This window comes from Dromiciops gliroides, chromosome 5, assembly GCF_019393635.1.
Source record: "Dromiciops gliroides isolate mDroGli1 chromosome 5, mDroGli1.pri, whole genome shotgun sequence".
Classification (NCBI taxonomy): domain Eukaryota; kingdom Metazoa; phylum Chordata; class Mammalia; order Microbiotheria; family Microbiotheriidae; genus Dromiciops; species Dromiciops gliroides.
The window spans coordinates 187,095,518-187,105,559 of record NC_057865.1 but is presented as its reverse complement, the minus strand read 5'-3'; the positions used below and the strand labels follow the sequence as shown (position 1 = coordinate 187,105,559).

Here is a 10,042-nt window from a genome sequence, read left to right as displayed (position 1 = left end):
TGTTATCTGACCCAGCATTTTTGGTGGTTTGCTTTAGCATTATTGTTTTGCAGGATTCAAATTTAAGTAAAATTTGAACAAAATGGAGGTCAAAACTCCAGAAAAGGAGAATAGAGTAATGGAATTAGAAACATGAAGAGGCCTTTTAATTTGAGTAGATCATGAATATAAAAACAAAGATATTGTAAAAAAAAAACTTTGAGAAAAGCTTAAAGAAATTTGAACCAATACACAATGGTCAGTAAGAAGTTCAGGTCACATGATCAGCAAGATGGTAGAACAGCTTTCCATAAACCTTTCCAAACTGAAAACACACACACACACACAATATGTAATAAATATAAAGTAACTGAAGCTGAACCCATAAGACAAGATAAAATATCACACAAGGAAAATAGCTCATGAAATAATATCAGAGAATTTAAATATTCAAAATTCTCATTAATGCTTCCCACACCCATCCCATGATACACATTGGGTACTAACACTAAAACCAACCTCACAAACTTCTGTTGCAGCATACAGTCATAGGGTCAGTTTTTCAATGGTAGATATACTCCTGTTCCATAAGAGAAGGGATACATTGATTCTGCCCAGCCACATGAAAAACAGGAAGAGAGGTTTCATTTATGTTATTTTTTTAAATTTGTTTTGCATGGCAATGAGGGTTAAGTGACTTGCCCAGGGTCACACAGCTAGTAAGTGTCAAGTGTCTGAGGCCGTATTTGAACTCAGGTCCTCCTGAATCCAGGGCCTGTGCTTTATCCACTGTGCCACCTAGCTGCCCCAAGAGGTTTTATTATAATCAAACAAGCAAGCAAAATGCATTTTTTAAGTTTGTGATGCCTAGGAACATTCACATGGTAGTTACTATGAACACTAAGAAGAAAATAAAACAGTCCCTTCCCTCTAAGAGTAGATAAGCTATCCAGAATATATATAAAATAGCAACAATGCAAATGGGAATATGGATTAGCAGATGGAGTATCAAGAAAGGCACCATGGCTGGAGGTGGCATGTGAGCTGAGCTTTGAAGAAAACTAGGGATTCTAAAGTATAGAAATGAGGAGAGAATGCATTTCAGACATAAGGGACAGCCTGTACAAAGATGAAAGAGAAAAAGTTGTGCATAAAGAACAGAAAGAAGGCCAGTTTGACCGGACCACAGAGTTCCTGAAGGATAATAATATCAATTAAGGTTGGAGATATTAAGTTACAAGCAGGCTCTGAAGGACTTCATGCCAAATAAAATAGTTTGTATATGGTCCTACCAAATAATAAGGAGCTATTAAAGTATATTGAGTAAGGGGGTGTCATGGTCAGGCCTGTGCTTGGGGAATATCACTTTGGCACCTGAAAGGGGGGGTATAGATTAGGGAAGGTTAAGACTTGAGGTAGGAAGACCTATTAGAAGATTATTACAATAGTCTAGGCAAGAGTTAGTGAGGGACTGAATTAGAGTGATTGGGATACAAATGGAGAGGAGATGCTGTGGAAGTAAAATCAGTAAGGTCTGGCCACTGATTAGATATGTGGACTGAGTAAGAATAAAGTTCCTACTGGTCACATTTAATTAATGGATAAATGAAAAAGAATGTATTCAGTGTTTACTATTTGCCATGCACTGTGCTGAGCAGGAGAGATACAAATAAAAGCAAGCTCCTTCTTGCCCTCAGGGAGCTTAAATTCTAATAGGAAAAGATTGTAGTCACTAGGGAAGGGTGTTCTGGTTTGGTAACTTACAAAGATGGTGAATGGAAAACTACCTCTATTAATAGAGATGCCCATTCCAGAGGCAATTTGAGTGTTGATTGGATCCAAAGTTCTAAGAACAGGAGATAGAAGGTGTTAGAAAATGTCATGAAGTGAGGAACATGGTCCCAGAGGGTTCAGAGTTTAGCAGGGTAGTGCCTCCAGGGCTAAATGGCCTATAGAAGTCTTATTGGGGTACAACTTTTGATGCTTTTACCTCTATCTCTCCAGGGCTTCTATTAGTAGCTCCCAATGTGTCTGCATGGGAAAGTTTGGGGAGGGGGGGAAGAGCTAATAATTTAATTCTTTCTTTGGCATCTAGCACATAACGAACTTTTTTTTGTTTTTGTTGAGGTTTTATTCGATATCATATACAAAACGTTTCCAGACCCTAGAGGGTTTAATTCTCCTCCTCTTCCTCCTCTTCCTCCTGGTTGATCTGGAAGTACCGTAATTCGTAATGCTCCTTGCTATTGGCCACTACTTGGAGCCAATCCCGAAGATTGTTCTTCTTTTAAGTATTTCTTTGTCAGGTACTTCAAATACCTTTTAGAAAATGGCACCTCTGAAGTCACAGTGATCCTACTCTTGTTTCTCTCAATGGTTACAACTCCACCACCAAGGTTGCCGGCCTTTCCATTCACTTTGACTCGTTCTTGTAAAACCTGCTCAAAATTAGCAGCATCCATAATCCCATCTTCCACAGGATAGGTACAATCCAGGGTAAATTTGAGGACTTTCTTCTTTTTTTTGTCACCTTTCATCACAGATTTCTTCACAGGAGCCATGATGATCAAAGAGGCAGATAGGGACCTCCGAGCAGCCCATAACTAACTTTTATAAAATAAGCCAACATATACCAGAGGTTCCAAAGTGGACTTGTTCCAATGTACTGTTCATGTATTTTCTGTGTAGATTTCTAGGTTCTCAGAGGTTGATTGACAGAATAATGAAGGGGCAGCTAGGTGGCACAGTGGATAAAGCACCGGCCCTGGATTCAGGAGTACCTGAGTTCAAATCTGGCCTCATACACTTGACATGTACTAGCTGTGTGACCCTGGGCAAGTCACTTAACCCCCATAGTCCTGCAAAAAAAAAAAAGACAGAATAATGAATTGGGGCACAGCATCTACCTGAACAAAGGGAACGGAGACACAGTTTAAGTATAAAACTTGGAAGCATTTATTAGCAAATAGAGCACATGCATGTGGAGAACAGCAGAACCTAGTCTCCTGCTGTAAAAATTGAGGGTTTAGGAAGTGGTTTATATGGTTTTACAACAAAGGGAGGCAGGAAAATAGGAGGAATACAGAGAACCCATGTGTGTGTGTGCAAGCTTTGTCTATTTGGGGCCGGCATGAACCAGCCCTGTGGTTGCTAGCATAGCAGAGGTGTTCTGGGTTCACCTGGTGGACACCACAAAGGATCACTGGTATGTCATACTTGAGCAACACTCATTCTGCTTCCTGATTGGTTGATTTTGATGCCCAGGTTATTTCAGCCTTTCCTGGATAACAAGGGAGCTCAAATAAATAGAGGTGATTAGTAAACTCATTATTCATTCCATTTGTATACTGATGATACTTGATTTCTCTAACTATATGCAAAACATTCTAGACACTTAGAGCTATGAAAACTATGGTGGGTGAAAGATGAAATGACTGAGGAAAAAAAGTTTGAACTTCCAAGCATTTCGATGTATTAAGCAATACATGTCAATTGCCCAACAAATCAGGACCAGGCCCCTTCCTCAGCTTAGGGCTGGACCCCGAATACAAGGGAAGACAAACTTTTATATATTAAAAACAATTAAGGAAATAATATCAACTAGTTAAAAAGAAATAATACAACATTAAGTAATCTTTTTTTTTCTAATTGGAGGAAAGATTACATACTTTCTAAGTCAGGAGGAAGGGAATATGTGTAATTCCCTGAATTCAGAAAAAGAGGTGTCCCATTCCTCTCAAGTGTCTGTAAATAATCAAAGGAATGTAGAAACAATAACATGATTTATCAGTGTGGGGGCAGTTTTTAGATAAGACTTATGGGTTGCTTGAGATTTACAATTGTGAGAAAACATTGCATTAATCTTTGGATCTGATTGAATTTCTGGTCAGCATAACCAAGGTCCTTAGTTAAGGATCTTTAAGCAGCAAGTAGGGGTGGTCCAGCTTCCCAGCTATGCAGGGCTAGGTTCAAACAATATAATAAGGTTTTCTCCCAGTTCCCACAATTGAATGAAGCTTTCTTACAAGACTGAAATTGGGCTATACCCATAATTCAATAGAAACTAAACTTATTCCAGAATTGAGCCACAAGATGGAATCAGTGTGGTTCCCTCAATATCCACAATCAACCACTGATGTCCTGATCCCCTCATTTCCCCCAGTTTCCTCAATTTCCCCTTTAGATTCCCATGAATCTGTAAGTCAAATATATAAGGTTTTTCATAAATTCACAATCAGAATCATACAAGTAAGGTACAGATTACACTGCTTAGAGGGCTCACATTGGACTAATTTGAGAAGAGAGATTTATATCACCAAGGTAACCAGGAAAAACATAAACACTGAAACAAAAGGTCAAAGCAATACAATAATGATAAATATTAACTAACATCAAGTCTCCTTGTATCCTAGTAACCCACTTCCAATGTCCATTTAATCAGCATATTTCGACTCCCAGATGCCTGGTCCCTGGAAACCAAATTGGGCAGGCGGGGAGGAGAGGGGCAAAGTCATTTTTGTAACTATTGGGAGCATCCCATGGTCCCATGCTAATTATTGATTAAGCCCCTACTATGTATCAGGTAACTGTGCTAAGTTCTGGGAAAAGAAATTAATTTTTAAATGCTGATTTCCTGACTCCAACCAGGTCCAAGTTCTTTGCTCTGTCCATTATACCACAGTGAATCAATAGTACACACACACACACACACACACACACACACACACACACACACGCATGTATTTGTTCCTCTCAAGAGTGTCTGCATCTATGACATCTTGTCTTTTTGTATTCTTGATTTCTGACACTAAATGCTTTGAATTTTCAAAGAATTGTAAAAGGAAATTCCTCCCCACAAGGAGCTAATAACTCCCTGGATGAAGGTGAGGAATAGGCCTTATCTAGTCCCTGTGGAAGGGAAAGAATTGATATAATCCCTTTGATCTTTTGGGGGCCCACAGGAAGTGAGAGGTTTTGAGAGGTAGGCCAAGGAATACTGGGTGGGTGATAGTAAGGAAGAGCCTCAGTATTAGCTTAGACCCTGGGACAGGTTGAAGGCTAGAGGCTTATGAAATTTCAACTGCTTTAATGCAAAAGGAACCTTACATATGGTGAAGAATTGCTGGCTATGACAGAGGAGTCATTGCAGAGGTCCTGATATTCCTGGAGCTGCTTCCACTCATCATTACCATCTAATGAAAGAAGCAATCTGTGACTACTGGGTGACTGGGTGTGTCATTTATCTGTGCTATGGTTCTGATGTGAGGGTGCTGGTCATTATCACTACCATGCATTAGGAGACCCACTGTGGGCTGGCATCACTCACTACATGGACAAGACTATTGAGATCTGAGAATTGGTTCTTCCAAGGGGAGGTTTTTGGAAAGCCTAGATCTCCAGCTTCAGTTTTTCTCCACAATTTTTTCTTTTCTTTTTTTTTTTCTCTCGTTATGGTGAATCCTTTGGGGACAGGGTAGTAGATTTGCTGTTGTCGCTTTCTTTTCCTCCCCCCACCCCTTTTCCCTTTCATACTGCCCACATCAAAAGGACTATCCAGTAAAAGCCTCAAAAGCATTTAAATGGTGGAAATTGCTTTAGAAGATCCTTAGGACCTGGCCAGTATGGGGCGGTATAGATGATAGAATCAATATCTACCAGCATTTCCCCATGATATGTCACACCTGCCTCTCTGTTACAAGGATTAATTTTCCTTAAAAGGAAACAAAGCTGTCCCTGGGATCTGTTTGGCCCCTCTTCCCTAGAGGTGATGACTTTCTTGTCACCTAAGGGCATCAAAAGTCTTACCTACATGGAGTCTGGGCATCTCAGACTTGGTAAGTGCCTGAGCCTACAGGAGTCATTTTGCCCTGCCTTGCTGACCAGATGAGTTTTCATAAAGAGTCAGGGGGAGTCATGTTTACCATGGCTAAAGCTAAGTGCCACTGTATTCTTGCTGAATATCCTTGCTGTATTAAGGCAAACTAAACTTCCTTTTGTTAACTGTTCAATGACTTATGAGTACCTCAATTCATCCCAAAAGGAACTTGAACTAATATACTTTGAGCATTAGGCTTACCCCTAGTACTATTCAAACATCCTCCATTCTCCCCTTACATAATCACTCATAATCACATTGTCAATTCAATATAAAGCCCAAATTCTTCAGTCTGATCCCTGAAGACGCATATCATTCCGTACCTATCCAGACCCATATTCCATCTCCTCTTTGAATTCTTCCCCATAATTTCAGAAAACATTCATTCCTCCTTTTTCTGATTAGTCATAGAACTAATAACCTAAATTGTCTCTTTTTGACATTTGAATATATTAAATATATCACTATATTTAAAACATTTTTCTTTTTTTTTTTTTAAGTGAGGCAATTGGGGTTAAGTGACTTGCCCAGGGTCACACAGCTAGTAAGTGTTAAGTGTCTGAGGCCGGATTTGAACTCAGGTACTCCTGACTCCAGGGCCGGTGCTCTATCCACTGCGCCATCTAGCTGCCCCTAAAACATTTTTCTTTATCTCATTTTATTTCCCTCCACAATGAGCTAGTAAGCACCCAGAGGACAAGAATTGTCAATTATTTCTTTGGTTTAGTCCATGGTGCCTAAGCACATTGTAGGTATTCAATAAATAGTTGGTAAGTTTAATGAAAATCTCAAAGATAACATAGCATAGTACATGAATTTACCTATTTGGAATTGGAAAGGACTTCAGAAATCACTTATTACAACATGTATTTAAAGAAGATTCATTTAATTCTGTTACATGAAATGACACAGATGAAATTGGATCATTAATTGACCAGGAGGCTGCCAGGTACAGTGTAGGAATCCCTGTAAAAATTGAGGTCACTCAAAAAGGTGACAGTTTCAGCAACATGAGACTTCAAGAATCACAAGTCTTACATCAATCAGTTTACTTGTCATATATGCAGTGATGTGACCAATCATTGGTAAGCTTTAAAGTTTGGCCTTTGATGATAAAGTAACCAGGTAGTGTCTAATAAGGTTTAAATCAGGGTACATCCTAGTTAAATGTTTGCACAGAAAAATGTTACCTGTCTTGAGGTAAAGGTCACTAGGCCAAATATGGAGTGCAGAACTTTTAAAAAGTCAAGAACAAAAAGTCAGGTGTTTGTTTTACAGAGAGAATAATATATTCTTGGAAAGTTAAGTGACTTGCTTAGGGTCACTCAACTAGTAAATGCCTAAATAAGTAATGAGTTTTTTGGGGACTTTGTCTGTCCCCCCCCTCCTTCGTGGGGCAATGAGGGTTAAGTGACTTGCCCAGGGTCACACAGCTAGTCAGTGTCAAGTGTCTGAGGTCAGATTTGAACTCAGGTCCTCCTGAATTCAGGGCCAGTGCTTTATCCACTATACCACCTAATTGTCCTGCGGTAATTAGTTTTTAAATGCTGATTTCCTGACTCCAACCAGATCCAAGTTCTTTGCTCTGTCCATTATACTACAGTGAATCAATAGAAAAAAAATATATATATACACACATACGTATATACATATATGTATATGTGTATGTGTATATATATGTATAAATATATATAATTTGCTCCTCTCAAGAGAGTCTGCATCTGTGACATTTTGTCTCTTTGTATTCTTGATTTCTGACAAAAGTGCTTTTAATTTTCAAATTGAATTTGAATTTTTTTTCAAATTTTAGTTGTCAAATATTGCATATTTTATAAATATATAATATCTCTTCCCACTATAATTGGACAGTTTTCCTGACAGCCCTCTGACCTGTGTACTTGGAGGGAAATATGACTTCTCATTGGCTGAGAGAATTCTGGGCTAAGGTACTGCTTACTGGGTTGTGAGAAGGGATTTCTTCAGATGTTTGGTAATCTTTAAGAGAGGTAGTCTGAAGCTAACTCAAACTTTTCAATGGTGGGCAGAAGACCTCTCTGAAACCTAAGACACACAGGAAGTCAATCCCTAAACATGTCCCTTGACTTCCAGCAATTGAAATAGTAGAAAATAATAAAAGCAGACTACCCTTGGTGAGGTCATTCTATCTCCTTGGTTGAATTGAGATCTTATTTTCCTTTTAGCCAAAGAGTTTCTTTACTCTTGTGTATTCTTTGGTCTATTTAAATATGACTATAACTATAACCATATATAATTATATACACACATATGTACATAGACACATATATCTAAAACTTTCCCACTTTTCATATGACTTTCCATATATATATATATATATATATATATATATATATATATATAAAACATACATATGTATATGTTTCCCAATTTCTGTTTACTTTTATAAAGAGATGTACTACTTATTCATAATGGTCTGTTTTGAAACCAGCATTTGGTAGGAGTTAAACTCATGATAGCAAGTAATATCATCACTTGAAAATGAACAGGGAGAGTGGTATTTATTCTGACACACAAGTATTTCGCCCCTAGCCTACTAATATTTGAGGTGTGGTGGATAGAAGTAATTCTAGCCCAATTCCCTTCTTGGAAGGAGCAAGTGCCTAGCCACAGCCATTCTACTGCTGACAAAGGCTCCCCCAGAGAGGGGTGGGACAGATTTTAGACCAGGTATCCATGAGTCAGTTATATTTTTATACTTAGCTACCACACATATCCTACAAATGTACAGTGTGACATATTGGAAAGAGCATGTACTCTGGAGTCAGAGGACCACCAATATTTACTACCTGTGTAACAAGTCAATTGTCTTCTCCATCAGTTTCTTCATCTGCAAATAGGGGTGGGGGTGGGGGAAAAGAGACTAGATAGTCCCTGAAGTCCCTTAAAATTCTACACTTATGATCCTATGAAATGTGTCATTATCCATAATTGTTTCTATGTCTCTAGCTTCAGAAAAAATTTTTGGTAAGAACTTTCCTTCCCCCTAGTGTACCCTTAAAGTATTGCATCATTTTTTAAAGTTCATTACATGGTTTTGTTTTCAAGTGGTTAAAAATCTTAGAATTGTAGAAACTTAGTTGGAAGGGATTATTGATGCCATCTAAATCAACCTATCTCTTTCAAAACTAGAATATACTTTACTCTTCCCTGAACTATCTTCATCTTGGTACTTCCAGTGATGGAATTCACCACTTCTGATTCAATTTTGAACCGTTCTTCCTTCTGTTGGAGGTTCTAGTTCTCTCTTCCTTTTGTGGAACAGAAAACATCAGTTACCTCTTCCACATGGTAGCCCTTCAAATGATAAAGATAATAATCATGACTGTGTAATTGAATGAAAAGAGCAATGTTTCAGAAAATCTGGGTTGTAGTCCTGGATTTTCCTTTCATTGGCTTTATGATACTGGGAAGTTCCCTAACCTCTCTGAGCCTCAATATCCTACTCTGTAAAATAATACTTGCCCTACCTCAATGATCAATTTCAAATCACAATAGTTTTTAAGGGCAGCTAGATGGCACAATGGATAGAGAACTAGCTCTGGATTCAGGAAGACCTGGGTTCAAATCTGGCCTAAGACACTTGACACTAGCTGTGTGACCCTGGGGAAGTCCCTTAACCCTCATTGACCCGCCCCCCTCCAAGTTATATTCAGTTTTTCATTTAAAAAAAATTGATTTCCAATTTTAGGATAATGTAGAAAGTGGTGAAAAAGGTCTCTAGATAGAAAATAAATGCATTTAAATACTTTATGCTGTTGACAGGCTAGCCTAGCCTAGCACTGGTGTTCTGCCCTTAATTTGAGATGTTAATAAATGTGAGAAAAATCTCTTCTTTTTCACTCACCTTTCATAAGTCCTATACAAACAAAACTAAGTCTTTTATAAGAAAATTGACAGCTATGACTATATAGACTTTTTTCTTTAAAGAAAGAATTCCCATAGTTGAAAATAAGGGATATTTCAATTCATAAAGCATGAATTATAAGTCTTTAGAAAATTTGAAGACATAAAAACTTGACTCTAAACCAGTCGAACCACAATTCAGAAAAACACACTTCATTGTATCCCAGTACCTGAAGAGCTGTCGGAGTAGAACTAAGAGTGGATGCATCTTACAGAGAGGTAAATCTTGGCTTGAAAAGCAACCTG

The 10,042-nt window shown here is 38.3% G+C and overlaps 1 pseudogene; it reads right to left on the bottom strand.

Annotated features, from left to right (window-relative positions):
* Positions 1 to 2,152: 2,152 nt before the first annotated feature.
* Positions 2,153 to 2,540, bottom strand: LOC122729531 (annotated as a pseudogene).
* Positions 2,541 to 10,042: the final 7,502 nt, after the last annotated feature.